Source organism: Triturus cristatus, chromosome 6, assembly GCF_964204655.1.
Source record: "Triturus cristatus chromosome 6, aTriCri1.1, whole genome shotgun sequence".
NCBI lineage: Eukaryota > Metazoa > Chordata > Amphibia > Caudata > Salamandridae > Triturus > Triturus cristatus.
In genome coordinates this window covers 1,836,221,934-1,836,243,201 of record NC_140589.1, presented here as the reverse complement: position 1 = coordinate 1,836,243,201, position 21,268 = coordinate 1,836,221,934, and positions in this window count along the sequence as shown.

Genomic DNA, 21,268 nt, shown 5'->3' with positions numbered 1-21,268 from the left:
AATAATAAATTATTTATAATTAATATAATTATAAATTAACCAGTTAATAACCATTAATTACCAATTAATAATTAACTAAAAAACAATTAACAATCAAAATAAATAAACACATATTAACTAATTAATTATATTTAAATTACTTCCCATCCTATTTCCCTATAAACCCACAACCCGCTCTGATACTAAAACGCAAAATTTACTTTAAAAAGAAATTACTATTTCCTAAACATTTAATACATATATTTAAAAATAATGTAACATGTTTAAAAAAAAATTTAAACATACATATACAATACATACTAAAATACATAACACTAAAAAAATCGATATTATTTACAACTATATATTTGCAAACGATATTTACTTCGATAATACATACTTTGATATTTAAAAAAATCGATATTACTCACCTTAAAGTCGATATTCTGGTCAAGGATATTCTTGACTTCGATATTCTGTCCCTACAATATTTAGAACTCAATATTAGTGCAGGTTGATATTTAAACTTCGATATTTTGACTGAGCACCGCGCACATGCGCATGTGCTAATAGTGTCTGAGGAGAAGCACTACTGGAATATTTGTGTTGGGCGCAATAAGCACTTTTGTGCACATTCTCATTGAAGCTGTGCATGTATGGTACAGTTGTAATCTAAGCTTGTGAGAAGGAGTCTGATGGCTTTACATTTAGCCCTGACAAGTGAGGGTTTCATACTCCCGCAAGGCAGTAGTAGGCAAAGCAAGACTCTTGCATCTGACATTCTTGGTCCGTTACTAAATATAACTGGGTGGTCTTAGCCATCCAGACTGATGGAATGTCCAGCAATGTCTCTTAAAAGGAAAACTTCTTCTCATGTACCAAACAAACAACACAAATTGGGCACAAATATTAAAGAGAAATGTGTAACATCCTAAGAAGTTGGCGTTATGCAGAAATAAATACATCGAAGGAACCTGGTAAATAGCATAGGACAGTTAATACAGCCCCTTGGCTGCCTCTAACCAGAAGAAACATATTTAGAAGTTTATGTGCAGTCTTCCAAACCTTTTCTAAGTTTTATCAAGTTTTAAACCAAGGGGAAGTGAAACTCAGCAAGATTCTAGCAGGTTGGACAGACCGGCTCAACAGAAGGGTGCAGTAACAATGCACGCCTCCCGACCCCCTTTTTCATCCTTAAGACTAGCCCTGTGTACCCAAAGCTGTGTCACCATCCTGTGAGCAGCTCAAGCCAGCACATGGATAGCTGAAAATGTCCCAAGTACCAACCAGTGCAGCCAGTGGCTCCTCGCAGTTCTCTCTCTCAACTTGTGCCATCATTTTTTGTGTTCACAGACGGCCCCTCTACAACTTACCATTCCCAGTGCTTTATTGTTTCTTTTGAACTCCCTTTCTGCTTCCTTTAGCAGTTGTTTCCACACTTTTTGTTCGGTCTCTGAACTCCAGTCAAAAGAGAATAAACTTGATTTTCCGATCTTGCAGTTTTTGCAGATACATGCCCCAAACCTGTTTTTACTGTTTTATAATATTTTTTTTAATTATTGTTCATTCTTCATCGAGTACTTTTGGAGATCATCAAACAAGATTTATAGAGCGCGGCTAATCACCTGTGAGGGTATCCAGGCCCTAAGAACATCGCTGCTGAGGGGTTTGGTTGAATAGCCAGGTCTTGAGTCCTTTCCTGAATTCTAGGAGAGAGGGTGAAGTTCTTAAGTCAAAGGGGGGGTAGTTCCAGGATTCTGCCGCCAGGGAGGAGAAGGAGCATCGGCCACAGCGCCTCATCGTGCAGACAAAGTTCAAGGGTAAATATACGTACAGTGAGCCAACCCTGTACACTTCTTGCTGAACATCCCCCTACACACCTTTACAAGTACTCTTTCATTGCTGTGGGCTCCAGTGTATGATGTGTCTCTTCCACATGTGCACCGTCCCGGGCCAGCCCTCAACAAGTTCTCGTGCTGCTCACGCAAGCATCACCTCTTAGCGCCACATGCCGGTCTTGCCACAATTTCGTCTTTGGCTTTGGTTCAAGACACAATTGGTTTATTTCGCAGGTACTCTTTGGTCTCGGTCAGGAGTACAGATGGACAATCTCCTGCCTCACCATATTATCCAAACACCTTGAGCTCACAACCTTTGCACAAGAAGCCACATTGTCATTTTGCTACCTTGACCTCCACAGCCCCTGCTAACAATCATGAGTAAATTACTTTATTTCACAGTTGAGACGCCGATCACTTGCATGAGAGTGGGCCTCTGGTTATCTTTTAACTCAAGAGCTGTCTTGGATTTACATGTGAAAAATGCTCTTCAAGGAGACCTGCTGGACCTATTGGTTCTTCCTCTAACTCACAGTTCTAGATTACTGCCTCACACACTATGCTTTGGTCAAACTAACCACTCTCACTCTTACAGCCATCTTCCTGTGTGGCTGCCTCTTGTTTCTGCTTCTATTTTCAGCAGCCATCAGAATCATGAGCCACAAAGCCCTGATAAACATCCTATCAATACACAAGGGTTCAAAAGACACTTGTTCTCCTGTTTCTCCTACCACGGAAGCTGTAAGAACCTTGCAGCGTTCCTCAAGGAACCAGAGTCTCCCCATGTTGTTCAACCTCTAGATTGGATCTCTCGAAGTCCTCCTTTCAACCCATAGAATGAAGATTCACCCGTGCATCAGTGACACTCGGCTGTATCTGGAAGTCTCTGCCAGGAAGAACATAGATCCTGTAGGAGAGTAGGATCTGCTTCACATGGGTACCCCCCTTTTTGCTGGTGTGTCACTGTTTTTCGACCTTAATCTGGCTGTGGCCCTGCTAATCAGGACCACAGCCTAGCTGCTTCCGTTCTAAAATGGTTTCCATGTACATTAGGTACATATCTAATTGGATTCTGGAGTGCCTTATAAGCCCCTAGTATATGGTATACTATGTACCTAGGGCATAGGTACCTCAGAGGCCTACCAGGGGCTGAAGCATGTATTATGCCACCCCTGGGAAGCACTACAAAATGGCACCACAGGTCTGCTACTGCAGCCTGGGTAAGGGTGTGCTTGCACCCCTTACAGTGGTATAGGCTACCTATATCCACACATATATACAGACACATATAAACCTATAAGTCACCTCTATGGCAGGCCGTGACAATCCTGAAGGCAGAGTGCTTGGTTTTGTGTGAGAGGGTGCCCAAGCATGAGCTGAGCCCCTCTGCAGCTTTCGGAAATACTTCCTTATGGCTGTTCTGTGATACAGCCATACCATATACTCTTAAGTGCATTATAACCTCGCGGTAAATGCTAACTTTGGAATGGCTGCATCAAAACATGTCGTGTTTGGTGTCAAACACTTTGGAATACCACCCCCCCCCCCCCCGGCCAGTTCTGGCGGTGGGGGTAGCATTCCACCCTTCTAGAGGGAGAGACATGTTCACACTGGTAAAACCCGGTAGGACTTTCCTGAGCCCTGGCATCACAAAATGGATGCCTCTGCCACAGACACGGGTCTGGCCTCCTGCTGCTGACCGAAGCTCTGGCAGAGGAGGCCTGGACAATAGGTTTCCTGTCGAAGGGAGTTGTAACCACCTTTCCAGACAGGTAGATGTGTATTGGGGCTGGGCGGGAGCACTCTCTGATGCTTTGAAGTCCTGCACTGGGGGCACATTTGGTGTCCCTATGCATAGTCCAGTTCAAACCGGTTGCAGGGCTACCTGCCCCTGCTCTGGTGCAAAACTGGACAAAGCAAATGGGTGTAACCACCCCTTTTTCCAAGCCCACCCATAGGTGGGGCCTTAGAGTTAGTCCATCCCCTAAACTTACTATAAGTATAGGAATCCAGTCCCTAGGACTTGAGATTACCCTAGACGAAACTCTGCAACATACATCCTGGACCTTCGACGTTCTATTCTGACTAGAAGACTGAAGAAATCTCCCTTGGGGTCAAGGAGTGACTCCCCTGCTTGGCAGGCACCAAAGAAGCAACTGACCGGTCTGCATTGCTGAATCTCCTGCCGGATGCTGAAGGCTTTGCATCACCAGAGGTGGATTTCCAGACTTCCCCGAGGCTACCCTGAGTCCACAGCAAAGCTGAGGCCCGTGGCTATCGTGGGTGACGTGGAACCGTGACCCCTGGACACCGTGAACTTTTGCAGCAACACTATCTTCCTGGTCCTCCTCGAAGTTGTGCTTTAGGCTCCGAGTAGCCCCTGCCATGAGCACCTCCTGCACCAAAGATTGTTGGCTCCCACTCCACGAGTGAGCCGTGAGCCAGCTTCAAGTGCGACCGCTTGAGGCTCCTTTACGATCACTAGTCTGTTAGCTAGCAGGTCCCCTCGAAGGCAACTCCTCTTCTGCTTGGGCTTTCCTGGTTGCTCCAGATGTGCCCCAACTTACCCTTGCTGGGTGAGTCCCTCAGACCTTGCTGGTCTGCACAGCAGTCCTTTCTCTGAATTCCAGTGACTTGCCGTTGCCAAGGCTTGTTGGGTCCATTCTGGTTGCCGACACCGCAGCACTCGACAGACAACTCGAATCCAGCTCGTGGACTTTGTCAACACCTCCTGGACTTCGTGGCTGAAGAGTCAAGACACCCATCAACTCACCTGAAGCACCCGACATCTGTGGGCATTGGTCCATCCTGCCCTCGGTCACTGGCCCAGACTCTGTCCCCTCTGCTTTCAGGTTCCTTCCTTCCTAGATCCGGGCTTGGATCTCTTCGGACACTTCTCCTCTTCACGGCAGCAGCAGTTCTTTGCAGGCTCCTATTGAGATCGATGACGCGACCCAACACCGAAAGACACCTATGCACCCGGCTTCCCAGGGTGAGGTAACTCGAGTAGTCCGGTGCTCCCGTGGGTGCTAGCCCTAGAACTTCCTAAGTCCAAAAGGGTTTGGTCCTGACTCGATTAGAAGTGTCCCTAATCTTTACATTTCCAACCGCGACATTGCCCGTAGAAGATAATGGGAACCCGCGGTTGTTTTTACACACTGCATAGAGTCCCCGTGGGTCCCCTGTGTCACTACCTTGGGTGGTTCCTTGGGGTCTCAGCGATTCTACAGGCTATAGGCCTAGTGTCTATTCCAGTTGTGGTTCTTATACCACTTTTTTGGTATATGGTTTGGTACGCCCCTAGGGCCCAAACGTGTATTTGTGCTATTACTGATGCTTGCTCACTTGTAAACTAAGTACTTCGAACTCCAGTCTCATAAAGAGACTAGAGGGGTGTGGTTTATCTTAAATACATATATTTTGAATATATACCTGGTGTGGTTGTCCTTTTATTTGATCATTCAAGAGATTATAGACTGGTAAAATAAGCTGCTTTACATTCCTTCAAGACTTAGCCTGAAGGCTGCTCTCCATAGCTACCACTAGGATAGCTTTCAATAAAGGTTGTCTTTAACCTATCACCATAAGGGGTTGTTTGGACTGATACAAGGTGCCCACTAGAACTAGTGGACAGCATATATCAGGCCACCTTCTCACAGATCCCGTCAGATAATGTTTGAGCCACATCTCTTATCCCTACAAAACAGGAAAAAAAGATTGAGCTGCTGCTCTCCAGTATGAAGTTTGACACCCCGGAGCATTAACAACAGTCTCTCATTCAAAACATATATCACCATGAACACGCAGAGAGCCTTATGCTACCAGCTCATACCTTAATGTGGACTATAGTAATACCTTGCCGAAAGGGTCTTTGGAATCACTGTCCAAGTCCTGTCCTCTCCCACTTGGATGGCATTAATGCCCTACTCATCACCTGGTCCAGATTGACACTGGTCCCTAGGAGCACACACGTGCTGCTGCTGTGCGATTCTCTAAGTGCTGATGAGCACACCATTCCAACCTACAAAACCCTTCAAGGCTGTCCCCCCGGCCTGTTTTCTATTAAATATTTGATGTATCACCTAGAAAACATGACCAACTAGTATGCTGACCCACCTGGAAGTACAACTAACCATCTGAGGAGGCCAGAGCGGCACAAACCAGAAATAAAGAAATGTGAGAAAGACCAGCAGTCAAGTATTCTCAAACTATGCATCCATATTCTAGAAGAACACCCCTGTTTGGGCGGGACGCGACATCTCTGCTGCAGTCCAGAAAAATAGTGTAAGACACTGAAGTAAGTAACGCACACGAGGATGCTCAAGGATGCCATCACGAGCACATATTACAGACACATCTCATCAAGATGCAGCATCCCAGCTCTCTGGTCCTAAGGCTGACAACAAAGATGCTTTCCCTCTTCTCGCTCCATCCCTGCTGGCAGTGGAGGCTGGTGGAATTTGAAAGTGGTGAGGCGTGAGAGCAAGGAAGGAATTATTTTGATCGACTGAACAAGACGTTTATGAAGGGGGTTGAGCGGGTCCCCCCCCAAGAAAAGTTTGAAATATTGGTGTAATTTTCAGAACTATTTCTGTAATAAATGGATCAAAAATACAGTTCTTGTAGGCCTTTATAAATAAAAACATATAAGCTATTTCATGGAATTTATGATTTGCCAAACAAGTCTGACCTCCGAAGAAGGCTAGAGTACCGGGCAAGAATGCGGGGGCTCCACCCTTTACAATATAAAACACATAACATAGGATCATAAACGTCCACAAAGAGAGCTGAGGCATTTGTGTGAGTTTGTGCCTTAAATAATAGATGAGTTGTCTCCAGCTGCACGTCCAGGTGTCTGCTGATGTTAGGAAGGGAGTGTGTTGGCTGGCCCTGGAGATCCTTCTCCTGGAAGGGGTACCACTGGTTTTGGGGGCACTGAGGCTGCAATGCTGGGCATTGATAGTGTCCTACATTGTCTTGCTTGGCGAGAACATCACCTCTCTCGCACAAACATATTAATTCATTGTGATAGATTTGAGATGCACCCTATGAGGCACAGAACCGAGCCATTTATCATTTAGAAACAGAAAGCAGAGAGCAAGCAGAGAGGGTGTGTGGTTTACTACTAGCACTGCAGGGCACATATCTTTTTGGTTCATATAGAAGAAAAGTGAAAATGGCATCCTCACAAATGCCAGTAGAAGAGGCAGGGAGGAGAGAATGATTTTGACAACAACTAACTACCATCAATCTATAGTTCTATATACAGCTCTAGTGGAATGTTAACAATATGACTTAATGCTGAAAATGATACAACAATGTACAGACAATGGCGGACACAGTGACCGCACTATCCTATTGTGTACCCTTAGTGTGAAGATTCGCAATTCGTGTAGAAAAGGTGTGCATTAGCCACTCCAGCACCTGCCGTTGTTTGGTGCTAACTGCGGTGCAGAGAAATGCTAAATCCAAGGTTTGGAGTGGTGCACCACCAAAGTGTAAACAAAGTTGTTTTTCAATACATCTCAAAGTCTTTTGGTGGGTTATCAAACACAGTCTTTAATTGCAGAAAGGTTTGGTTTTCAGGACATTGTCAGCCAATGCGTTTCGTTCATGACAATGAACTTCTTCAGGCATGAGAATGAGTGTCATCTTGTACGTAGTAAGGGCGCATCGATTGCCTGCCTGGTCCTCCTTGATAAGGGCTCGCAGTCTTCGTGATGAGAGAACTGCTGCTTTCTGCTCCGTCCAATGCTGAAAATGAGATTAAGCACTGTGGGGCAGATTTACAAGCCCCTTGCGCCACCATTGCGTCACTTTTGTGACGCAGCAGCGGCGCAAAGCCAGCACCATGCTGCGGGGTATTTACAACGTGACGCATCTAGGGACCCCGAGCCTTGCTGGACGTGCGTCGCACTTGCGACACGACTCCAGCAATGCGTCACCTTTACGGCAGCAGATGCATCACGCATCTGTCTATTCTTGCCCCATGGTGCGCTGCATTGTAAATGCGGCGCACCATGGTGGCGCAAGAGGTGTCTGCCGTGACGCAAAATAACTGGCGCATCCCTGCTGATATGCAGGGATGCGTCGGTTATTGTAAATCTGCCCCTAAATGTTGTGCAACTGGCGCCTGAGCACGTGTGAATAAGTGTGTGTTTGTGAAAGACCAAAGAGGTGTTGATAGTTGTGTATGAGAGCAAGAGAGTTTCTGGGTCTCTATGCAAGCATGAGGATGTATGTATGCAGTTTTGTGCAAAGGTGCATGTTTGTGCAAACAAGTGCATCTACCCATATAAACATGTGACTATGTATATAAATGTGTATTTGTGTATGTTTGAGTATGTGTGCGTTGCAGTGAGCGCATGTGCAAGTGTTTCCCAAAAACAATTGTCTGTTTATGTATTTGTATACGTGTGTTAGCTTTGGGAAAAGTATATGAACAAACGTATGTGCACAAATGTGTGTGTCTGTGTATACAGGAGCAGGTGAATGGGTGTTCATGGATATGTGATCACAGCATTTCACACATGTAAGCGCCTGTGACTGCACCAATGAAAGTGTACATTTCAGCAAGTGGGTCGCAGCGGGTGTTTACGCGAGTGTGTTTGCTAGAAAGTGTGTGGGTGCTCAGTTAATATTCGTGAATGTGTACATCATCGATGCAATTCAGTATTTTAGGATGTCCAAGAGTTTTCAAGGAATCTTATAGTGATAGTGTCTAAACATGAACTTAGAACCATGCTGCCCCCCCCACCCTGGTGGCAGTGCCAGCTCCCGCCCCCACCTGGTGGCAGTGCCAGCTCCCGCCCCCACTCTGGTGGCAGTGCCAGCTCCCGCCCCCACTCTGGTGGCAGTGCCAGCTCCCGCCCCCACCCGGTGGCAGTGCCATTAGTCCACTAAGAGGCAAGACATTGTCACGTGAGCCCTGTATGTGGCTCAGATTCTGATGGCTAGAGTAACACTATAGGCTGATAAATCAGACACTCTAGGTTTTTGTACAGCTGGAATCCTGATGATATTGGAAGGTGCTTAAGTTAAGTATGCCATAGTGAAGAAAAAGGTCATATAAAATGTTTGCCTAAGATCAAACAATTTGGTTAAGTGGAGAAGCCACGAGTAATCCAGTTTTTTCTTGTTTCACTTTGCATAAATCTGCCACTAAATGGGTACCTGTGTCTGCTTGTTCCCTGAAGGGTTAACACTTTCTTCTCACCTCTGTGCCTGATGAGGGAAGAGTGACAGTGGGAGGCAGAGGAAGCCATGTGAAAGCTCCGCTCACTCTTTAAGGGCTCTAAGGGGCCACGCCTCGGGGGGGGGAAAGACTGCAAGGCCAAGATGTAATGCAGCTTGAGACAGAGGGGAGGCGATGGACCCTAATGTTGAATCTTTTCTGCTCTCACTCCATCTCCAAGGAGACCACAAAGGAGCCACTGACCCAGAACGAACTGAACATTAATTCAAGGTTTGAGACATTTGCAGGTTATAAACTTTGCAATGTTGTGGCGTTTTTTCAACTTTGCAGTCCTCTCTAGGGGGTTATATTCTTGCAGAAAGGTTTTGCAGAAGACTTTCGGCAGAAACTTTTTTACGTGAGAGTTCTCCTACTAAAAGCCGCGTTTCCCTAAAATGTATGCTCTAGTTTTGGAGGATTTTGTTCTCTCAATTTGCATACCTAAGAGCTGGTTTGAAAAAAAAACAAGAATAAATAGAAAGAACATTACACACTCCTACTGAAAAAGAGCTGTGAAGTCAATCATTTGGACTGAACTCAAGCAGACAGTCACTTCCTTGCCTCAGCAGCAGACCTAGCAGGCGTCTTCCTCTGTAGCGCCTCGACCAGCTTCTCTTATAGACTTGTGAGCTGCATTGAAAGGCGTTTAAACAACTGTTACTGAAGAGAAGAATACAATAACTATTTAGTGCCTCTACATGAATGTGTTCAAGTTATTGTGTATTAACCATCACAATATATATGAGGTTGGTCTTTGATAAATACATTGGTCGCCTTTGAAACTGGTCAGCCACGTGCCACGTTTGGAACACTGGACCTTAGAACACGCGCCTCCAAAAATACTCAGTCCACATGTAAAGTCCAGAGTGTCAAAGTCAGAGTTTAGTTAAACTCAGTGGGTTGACTGACGTCAGTGCAATTTCCTGTTCGGGTAGGACAGCTGCCATTTGAGACACAGTGTATGTCATAGGTCATGAACTGGTGTCATAGGTCATGAACTGGTGTCATGGGTCATGCACTGGTGTCATAGGTCATGAACTGGTGTCATAGGTCATGAACTGATGCAGGAAGAGTGAACTTGCTTGATGCTCAGCACTGCTCCAACACATCTCTGAGATCTGGCTCCTCCCCCTCTGGCAGCCTTTTAAAGACACATAAAAAGAAATGGACTCAGGTTTAGAGGGCCATTAATCAGGGCCCCTAAACTGTGTCTGAAGCTCAGAGGTGATCTATGGCCGTAATTACAGAGCAATACTTCACTGGGAGTCTGACCCAGAGGAAAGGACAAATCATAGATCATGCCACGACTGGGCGGGATTGTAAATTAGAGGCAGCGCGGTTTATTCCGCTGGCACGCCAGTGCACCAGTCCATCTACGCCGCCCGAAAGCTACGTGCAAGGCCTAAAACCCAGGATACAAACAGCGACAGCAAGCTCTTGCGGACATATATTAGAAGGAGTGTTTTGGAACTGGAATCTACCCTGCGAGGTGTTCCCCTCCCGTGAGTGCCTGACTGAGAGCATCCGCTGTCTTGGTTTATGACTCTGGCCCTCGCCTCATGCATGTCTAGTGGGTACGGACTACGCCTGGCCCTTGTTACGAGTGAGGTCCCGGCCCTGTCCTGTGATCTGGAGATGCCTCAAGGATGTCCTCATTTGCTTGATAGTGGACCACCGTCCCGGTCATGGGTTTAGCATGTGCAGCTGTGGTGGCAGCGTACCATGTTCTGTCATTCAGTAGTACTTGTGACCAGACCTTTTTATCTGTGTCACTGGAGTGGAGTGGACCCCGACTGACCCACTTGTGTAAAGTTACGCTGGTATGCGTTACCCCAGATCCTAGTGCTAACGTATGTAATGCGTGCATGTGGCCTGTGTGGGACATGCATCGTGTGTACGAGTGAACCAGAGTAATGGAGGCCTGCTTGTTCCATTTTGGCATCCCCTTGGCCTGTTCCTGTGCACAAGATGGAGGGAAGATGGTTTTCCCAGACAGTGGCAGTATATTGCTGCCATGTCTGAAGCTTGAGGGGGGAGGAGACCTTGCAACATAAGTGGGGAAAAAGGAGGTGGGTCTCCTTTCGAAATGTGATTCCATCCTTTCACTGATAAGAGCTGTTTAGTTTTGCTGCACACTGTCAGTGTGTAGATGGTGGAATTAAAGGGTGGGCCGGCAGGGTGAAAAGGGTCCTTTGGTGACGCCATCCACTTGTCTCTTTTCTGATTACTGTTCAATGTGCCCATCGATAAGCGCACGCAGAAAGCACGCACCTCTTTGTGCCTCTGTTGTGGGTACTCCAGGCTGTGGACTGCCCTGCTGTGGGAAGCATCAGGGCACACAAAGGCTGTGTCTGGAGAGCAGCCTGCCGGGGACACTTGAACGAAGAACCATCCTAAGCCAGTTCTGAGAATGTAGACAGAGAATCCACATCCCATGTCTGCTTTAACTGAGAACCACTGACCGACGTTCCAGTTCCAAGTTCCCTTTTTACCACGGAAGGGGTTGCTCCACAAAGTACTCAAAGGGCTGTTGTGCCATGAAAGCTGATATCTACCTGACAGGCAGCTTCCCAGAGGTGAGGGGGCATCACCTGGAGACTTTCCTGGAAGGAAGAAGTTGTTTCCCCGACCTAAAGGGCGTGGACGCAAGCCTGCCTACTGAGACAGGGAATGCGCCTACCAACCCTGCAGGAGGAGTGACTGTCCAGGGAGGGCCAGAGACATCTGACCCGGTGGCGGGAGTGTCTATTCAGACAGGAATGCTAAAGAGAGCAGTCTGTGTGCTCAAGGGAATTTAAATGTAGTCTCTCCGAGTGAGAGGTTCCAGTCGGGAACCACACTACCAGCAGACTGTCCCCATCAAAGACGCATGCCCGAGTGGATTGTGCCACTGCATCAACAAAATGTGCCCAAGCGACTGAGCCACTGCATCAACTAAGTGTGCCCATGTTAGGGTGCTCCGCCCCAGAGACTGCACCAAGGCAGACCGTCACCTCCATCCCATGGCACTAGCCCCATCTCACTGGAGGTGGGCTTGCTATCAGTCGGAAGTTGTTTGTAGGCTGGAGCCCTCCAAGCCGCTCAATCTGGGCAGCGGTCTCCACAGCTCCCCGCTGCAGACGCGGCCGAGTGCACGAGAACGTCCATCTTACGACTCTCCTCCCTGAAGAGGGAGCGAGTCAGATACCCAAGAAGGTCTGAGCGATTCTGCTGTTGTAAGAAGTAATATTTGAGGTCAACTGAGGAAACTGAGAGAATAAACTAATACAAAAGAGGTAATCAGCACCCCTTGATACCTACCCAGACAGAAGTCAAACCCAGAAAAGGGGAGACGTGCCTGGCCAATGTAGGAGGGACTCCCAAGAGGAGTGGAGGAGTGAGAGGGGTCCGGCCCACAGGCTCAGCTGCAGGGCACTTTTCTTTATCAAAGTAAAGTACTGGGTTGGACAATCAGCAGCCCCTTTCTGCCCTGTGGTCCCCAATCTGGGTCTGAAAGAGTGGCATTTCAGATCAGCATTAAGTAGAGCTAAAGATGGAAGCTGCCCTTTGCCTGTCCAGGGAACTATATTGATCCTTCTTTCGTACACTTCTTGCGTTCGCTTTTCTATTCTGTTCTGATGTTTTTGTAAAGCGCGTAGCTACGTAACCTGGCATCCCAGCTCTGAAAGCGACCACTCCCGCCGGAGTAACATAGTGAACATTAGATCAGTGCAGGGCGTTAGAAAGGTGGGTTTTAAGAAGTTTCCTGAGCCGAGCTTTCGACTGTTGAAATCTAAGATCTGCTGGGAGAATGATCCACAATCTCAGTACCATGTACACCAAAGGGCGTCCCCCATACCTTAGAGGAGAGGTGTGGTGCAGCGGCCAGGGCAGCTGACTTCGGCATACAGGGCTCCCGGTTCGATCCCCGGCTCCGGCGGCAGCTCAGCTCAGCACCATGTGACTCTGGGCAATAGCTCACTTAATTTCCACAACAGCGCCTTGAGACCCATAAGGGTGAGTAGTTTGCGCTTTACAAATACGGATTTACATTTACATATCTCGCTCTGCTGACTTAAGGTACCGTAAACAGTCCTTGTATCACCCAACCGCAAAGGCCTCCTTGGGATGTAGGGTGAGATCAATTTCCGGATGATTGGTGGCTTCTTCCATGGTTTTCCGGTTAGAGTCTGAAATTTTCATATCAGGAGCGTGAAGCTTGAAAACACAATGATTCTGAGGCGTTCGTAACGTGACTAGTTCCCCTGATGGTGGTACTTGCTGGATCCATGAAAGAAGTGATATCATTTTAGGGGCCAAAAGTAAACTCCTTTCGACCACTTTCCTACACCCTGATGAATCTGAGAAACTCTTGACCATACGGTGCACATGTGTCTGATACATCATTCTTTTGAAAAAAAACAAAATTTGATACATTCCCAAAGTCTTTGACAAAATATTTCGTTGTCAAAAGGAAAACCAAAGTATAATTTTAGGCTGAGCATTTTGCCAGATATTCATGCAAAGGAGGCAGTAAAACCTGTTGATTGTTCAAAAGAAATATTGACGAAAGGCCAACATGTCCAAAAACGCAGTGGTCCTTTCAAGTGGAGATTTGCACACTTTGTTTTTTTAGGGAAAAGTTTGAAAAAGAGGAGCTGGAAAAGCTACAGCCGAGATTCCACAGCACTGCCAGGGTGCTGCTCACAGGTAGAAATAGACCAGCCCGAACCACCTGCTTGGAAGAGCAGAAGGCTTAACCCGCAAGAAATAACAAATATAGGGGCATATTAACAAGGGCTTTAAAAGCCAAAGAAGCGGAGATAAAAATATCGCCCTATCAACAACAGGGTGCTAACATGCAAAATCGCATGTTAGCACCCTTTTTCACTACGCTTCCCTTTGCATCTCTAATGAGATGCAAAGTGGGCGTTCCAGAGCAAAATAATAGGAGAAATGTCGCTAAGCGATATTTCTCCTATTATCAAGCTTCACGCTAACCCTGTTAGAGACAAAAAAAGCAGCGCTAACCACGGTTAACGCTGCTTTTTTACGTCTGCTAATTTTCAGACTTAGCCATGTAATCCAATGGGAGGTGGATTACATGGCTAAATCCACCATGGGCTATCAACAAGGATATCCCTATCCTTGTAGTTTTATCGCTGCATTATCAGCGATAACCTCCCAAAATGCCGCTATCGCTGGACTTTTTATCTCCTAGGCGGTTAGTGTTGTTAATAATGCGATAACCAGGGGATACTATCCAGCGATAGCGGGCGTTAAAAAAATTAACGCTAAGCGCCCTTAGCGTTAGTTTTCCCTGTTCCTTGTTAATATTCCCCATAGTGTAAACAGTCCAGAGCTAAAGCGATGAAGAATTCCATGCAATGGAAAGTGCGAAGGAAATGAGATTTCCCTATCCCGATTCCAGTTACACTCCTACTGTTTTGCTTTATCTTCTGAAAGGAGCCTTTCAAATTACCCCAGGCACTCATCTAAAGCTTACTTTTCAAACAGCTCACAGTAAGTAACACAGCAAAGGTAGTGCTATTTGTGATACTACAGCTTGCACCAATGCTGCGCACACTATTAGCACACATGAAAAACCACATTTGTAAACAGAGGGGGATTCAGTAATTACCAGTAGCAACAGGTGCTATTACTGCATGTTTTCCAAGCTAGAATAGAAAAGGAAACACTTGATTTTCTTAAACCACAAGGTGAATTAAACTCCATCAATGAGACACAAGAACATCATCAGAAGAAGCCCAGCAGAAACAACAGAACAACTTCCTTTGAATCCCCAGACGACTTGTCAGGAATGTTAAAAAACCTGAGGGCATATGTACGAAGAAGCGGCAGAGCCTGTCGTTAGCCTCCTTGGCTTAACACCTCACTCCGCCACTTCTGAAACGCAGGGCTGCACCATATTTACGAGGATATGGTGCAGCCCTGCGTTTCCCGCTGTAGTGGCGTTAAGTTTAGCAGCCTAGCGCCAACGCAGGCCCCCTTGCACCATAGTGCAAGGGTGCCTGCGTTGAGGGGGAAATAGTTTATGTACAGGAATGTCCCCCTTCCTGCACATAAACAATCTTTAAATGCTGCTTTGTAAAATCTGTGTGTGCTGCTTAATGCATCACACACAGAAGTTGCAAAAAGGCATTTTTTCTAAATGATTGCTTAGGTGCAGGATGGGGGACCTTCCAGTACATAAACAATCATTGGCATTTTGCTGTTTTCATGTGTACTGCACAAGGCAGCACACATGAAAACAGCAAAAACAAGGAGAAATGAAAGATTTCTCCTCATTGCGCCAGGGTAAGAGCAGGTTTTCCCTGGTCTTAATTCTGGTGCTGCTTCCTATGTACGCCTCCCTTGTAAATAGGAGGCAGCGCCAGGATCAATGGGTGTTGAGGAGGAATGTCCACAGCAACACCCATTGCCCTCCCCTTTCACACTAAGCATAGCGTGAACGGGGGCCTTATTTATAAGGCAGAGTTAAGCCATGTTAAGTAGCTTAACGCTGCCTTGTAAAGAAGGCAAAGCCCCTATCGCCACAGGAACGTCCTAAAAAGTGACGTTCCTGCGGCGATAGGGGCTTGTATATTTACCCCTTGGAGTCCTGAGCTTCACATGAGTCCTGTTGAGATGAAGCCTCAAGTAGAACTAGGAGTTGTAGAAATTTTAGCTGAAAGAAAAAAATCAAAGAATCAAGAACATTTGTAGTATAGAAAATTTAATGAAAAGGGAACAAAGCATATAACAGAATATAGACAATGTAGGGGTAACAATCACTTTGGGCTTCATTTCAGTGTCGGGCATCGCCCGACACCATATTGGTCTGGAACCGCTGGACCATAGCGAAATGGATGTTTTGGAAACATAACTGCACCATGTGGCACAAGGTGCCATAGTGGAGGGACAGGGAGGAAGAGGGCCCTGCTAGGGGCCCCTAAAGTCACTTTCCGCCAGCCATTTTCATGTTTGGCAGACCACCATGAAAGGATCATAATCCCGACGATGGAGCCAAGCCTGGCTCTGCCATCATTAGGGGATTATGGTGCCTTCCAACGCACCGACAGGCTCCTTAAGCCTGGCGAATGCTCATCAGAATCCCCCGCAGGTTTCACTCTGACTGCTGTCATCCTAATACAGCGGTTGGACTGAAACCGACAGCTAATCGGATGCTTTCTGCCCGACATCATAATTAGACCCTTAGGGGGTCATTAGTATAGCGGGTGGACCGCCACTGCCCGGTGTGATCCGCCCGCTAAAAACCTCCACCCGCTGCCAATTTCACCCCTGCCACATTACCATGTGGACCCCGGCGGACGGGAAGACCGTCCCTTGGGTTTCCGCCGGTAGGCAATACGCCCGATTGCCTACCGGGCGGAAAAGCAGTTTATATGGTGGCGGTGTCTGGTAGACACCGCCATCCATATTACTATGCAGGCGGGGACCTGCCGTTGCCGCCACGGAAAGGCAGGCGGTGTTTGACATTGGGGGCCCGTAGCGGGACCCCAGGGATTCTGGGGGGTGGGGGGTGCACATGGGGGGTACCTATGGTACCCCCCTGCATTTCAATGTACAACGTGGCAGGCACCGTGCGGTGCCTGTCACGTAGGGCATTGAAAGGCACAGGCTGCCTTTGTGGCATTGCGGCGGGCGGTATTCTCTGCACCGCCCGCCGCAATGTTGCAGATGTGCAATGCGCCCACCAGTGTGGCGGGCGCATACTAATCGGGAGTGCGGGACTGCCGCACCCTCAGTGGGCGGTCCCCTTTCCCGAGGGTATGGCGGGCGGACTAAGTCCGCCCGCCATACTAATGGGGCCCTTAGTGTCTTCAATAGAATCAGAAGTTTCTTTTGCTATTCAAACTTGGCAAATCTGTATTTTATTACGAGTCTGGAGGCTCCAGTTATGCTGTTTACAGCCCATTCCCTAGTACCAAAGAGGCACGAGCCACCAGTTTGCAATAGAACATCCTGAACTTTGATATTCTGGACCAATCAGTGATCTAGACTTTCAGTCAAAAAGGCTCTGAGACTATATGCCTGATTTAGATCTTGGCAGACAGGTTATTCCGTCACACCGGTGACACATATCCCATCCACCAAAACATAAATCCCACAGGCTATAATGAGATTTACATACTTCAGCGGACGGGATATCCGTCACCGCTGTGATGGAGCAACCCGTCCGCCAAGATCTAAATCAGGCCCTATGTCTCTTCTTGTGTAGCGAGCTTTAAAGTAGCCAAAGACATACCCTTAGTCCATCTGGCTGAAGTAGGGGAAGGTACACAAGCATTTGTTTTTTAAATATCAACAAATGCAGAGATGATGTTCTTAAATCAGTAGTTAATTCATATTATTTAAGGTCAAGACTCACAACTTTAGATGAGAAAGAAAATAAGGACACTCAAACCTGAGTGGAGACATTCTTCATGCATCGGGTAACAGAACAGAACGCCCCTGACTCAGAATAATGTCTTGTAGAAACACCTGGAGCCCTATGCTTTGAGGCTCCTTCAAAAGGAAATGAAGAAGATTACTGAGATTAGTTTTGCAACAATAGGTAGTCATTACCAGACCATGCTTGGAACAATTGCAGAATTAGTTTAACATCCCATGTTGAGGACTAATGGAGTCTAGAGAGAGAAATATCTTACACCCATCAGCAACTTACAGACCAAGGGATGATCCCCTATGAGTTTTGTCTTCAGAAATTAATCTCAGGGCCAGCAGAATAGCTGATTTGTAGCCATTAACAGTCCTGAAAGGCTTGCCTTGAGATGCCAAAGGGGCAAGGAAATTCACAACTGAAGGGGCATTTGCTAAAATGGGATAGTGATTTCTTTCCACAGAAACCGACTCCAAGCTTGCTGAGCTTTCTTGTAGGCCGTGGTGGTACTTGAGGCCCAGGATGATTTTATGAGGGTGGCAGCTGAAGGTTAAAAGGCCAATCAGTGAGCAACAACCCCAGACAGGTTTAAAGCCACTGCTGTGGATTAGCAGATACTATGACGCTGTGGCTCTTGCTGTGGGGATCTTAGAGGAGGTGAGTGGGTAATGAAAGCAATGAATATCAATGGCCATTTTGAGGAGAGATGGATACTAGGTCTGAGGCATCCAGAATTTTGAGGAAAGATGGATACTAGGTCTGAGGCATCCAGAGTGGGAAACTAAGCATGAGCAATCCAGAGCGGGGGAGGTCTTCTGTATAAGGATCGGAGCCCGGAACCCGGAAATCATAACAAAAGGGGCAAAAGAGGAAATGCGACCAACCTTGCAAGAACAGGCCTATGGCAAGAGGCTTCTGTTAAAGTTGGGTGATTGTGAGTTCAAACATGAGAAAAAGATCTATTGGCAACAAGCCCCAGTATGTTTCAGTATTTTGAAAACTACTTGAAGAAGTCTCATGTCATGAATGCCCTGGAGGGCCAACCTGCCACCATGTGAATGGCAGGAACAAATTCTACCCGAACTGATTTTTTTGGGATGGGGACAAGACTCCCACAATTCCTTTGCCATCCCTACCAGGGGCTTAGACTTGGCACTCCCCATATGCTTTGTGTATTGACTAATTGCAAAGGTACAGTGATATCTGCCTTAACCTTGGTGAACCTGAATGGCAAAGGACCTTGCAAACCCTATAAACAATTGATATCCATTGACAATTCTTGTACAGATCATGTTTCCCTGGTTGAGCACTAAACACGCCAAGGACCTCATCTCCCCAGACCGGCATGTGACTAAGACTAGGTTTGAAAATCTGGCAACGATGATACGACCAATCCAAGAAAGTACAATACTACTTGGTAACCAGGCACAAAAAGGGAAAACGGGCGCTCTACAGACGTATCAGGCTATAGTAATACATGCATACAGTCAATGTTTGTGCTCCAAAGGGAGAGAGAGGTCAGTTACCAGTTTAACCTCTTAATACCCCACAAGAGAGGGGATGTAACAAATACAGAAGATCTATCCTGAGCACACGTTATGATTTACTTAGAGTCCAACGGATTCGAAGATAGGACGGGGAACCTCGTGAGAAACGGTCATGCACACGTGATCCTCCTAATTACTTACAGTATTCTGATCCTACTGGAGGGATTTGATGCACCAATTCTAAGATTTATGTGGGGCTGCACCATACATATAAGTGCGTGGATTACATGATACGGTATTTACGACTCTTGGATTACTTACCTGAACCTCACTTGCAAGGATTGATTCAGCAAGTTAGAAGGTATCTTAAAGACTGTTGTTTCCCACGTGGACTCGTTCGGTCAGGATTAGTGGAAAAAACTTTCAGCCCTGAAGAAGTCAATTGTGTGTTAAAGCGCATGACGAAACACATGTTGGCTGTTTTGGCTGTTTTTTGTGAAATCATACCTCAACAAGCTGTTGACTTACTACCAGATTAAGTTGGAATAAAAATAATGGACTTTGGAACAATAGTAGAGACTCGAACACATTTATTGGACTCTAAGTAAATCATAAAGAGTGCTCAGGGTAGATCTTTTGTATTTGTTCAATCCAAGAAAGTAACTGGTCTTGCCACCATGGCATCTCTTCTCGAGTATCTTTGCCTAAGGTACTTTATCTCTATAGCGAGACCCTTCCATAAACTTCTGGCCTTGAGATATTAGCATGCAAGTTATTGAAGGGGTCATGGAAATACAGTTTAAGTAGATAATGCCAAAAGCCCTTCACTTCTGGTCATTTCCCTTTGAGATGTGTAATACTGTAACATACTTTTTATTTATTTTTTATAAGAGTTATCTTAGATTCTGGAATTTGTAAAATTTCCTATTTGGATTCTACAGAGACACTTGGTGAACCATGGAGCAGGAGACAGAATCAAAGGGTTGAGACACAAATTTTTAAACTCTCGTGAGCCAATGGCGTTAAAGGAATTTCCTGATTCCCTTTGGCCTAGCTTCACCATCCATTGTCTTGGAAAAGAACATCCCTGAGATCAACAATCACCTCCATTTTGAAGAGACTGTTCTTTTCTGTTCTTCTCTTTTTCATGTTTTTGGGCACATAAAATCCCTTCTAAGGCTCCCTCAAAAAGGAGCTTTTGTATATTCTATATTGTAATTGAAATATTATTTATATAGCACTTATTGCCCCTGACAATGCATTGAAGCACTTTATAGCAAGTAGCACTCTACCCCGGAACCTAAGGTTAGTGGTTGAGCTAGTGATTACTCCAATTAGTCATGTGCCCTCAGGAAACATTGCATGCAATTACTCCAGTTACTTTGCGATTACATTTTTTAATACTAGTTAAGTGTGATCATTAGTGGGAGCTAAGTGGTTTCATTTAAACGATTGGTGAGATACATAGGCAGGTGGGGATTGGGTAATGTTAGGGTACAGGGGCAGGGTTTAAAGAGGAGAGGTTGTGATGTATGACATGAGGAATCCGCCAAATGCAGAATTATAGTAAGAAAGCTTAAGGCAGGCTGGCATGAGACTAATAGGAGGCTATACTCAGAAATAGAAGGTGTGCAAAGGATGGAAGATAAGAAGAGGGTCATGGAAAAATAGAAAGGAGAGTAATCAAGCACAAGTAAGTCAAGATCAATTTTTCAGGGGTTTTCGGAGTATAGAGGGAGAAGGCTTTCTGAGACAATAAGTAGATGGAGGAGGCAAGCTGTAGAATCAATCTTTATGTCCAACATTTTTGTTGTTTTTTTCTTTAATTTCTTTGATGTTTATTTATTCATTTATTTGTTTATTTAACATTTGTGAAGTGCTTCTTTCACCTCAAAGGTATTCTGACGCTGACCTCATTAAAGCAAAAAGTAAGACAATTTAGCTACTAAATCGAGACATGGCTTTCTTCCGTGCAGTGCAGTTATATGGGAACCAGCCAGGTTTTGAGAGCTCCTCACCCTCCTTTTATCATTTCACACATCCATCCTTTCACCCTTCCAGCCAGACTTTCGTTCAACCATCCCTTCATTCATCCAGCCTTTCATCAGTCCAGCCATTCTTTCACCCACTCATTCAAATGTTGTTTTACCCTTCCATCCTTCAATCCTTTCACCCTTGCATCCATCCTTTCATCCTTTTGACACTTTCTCATTGTCACCGTTTCTTCTTTTCATATGTGTTTCTATTCACTCATCCTTTCAGCCCTCTCTCTTTCTCTCTCTTCTCATCAGTTCACCTTCAGTGTCTCCTTCACTATGATTGGCTTCTCATTCCTGACCTCAGGTGT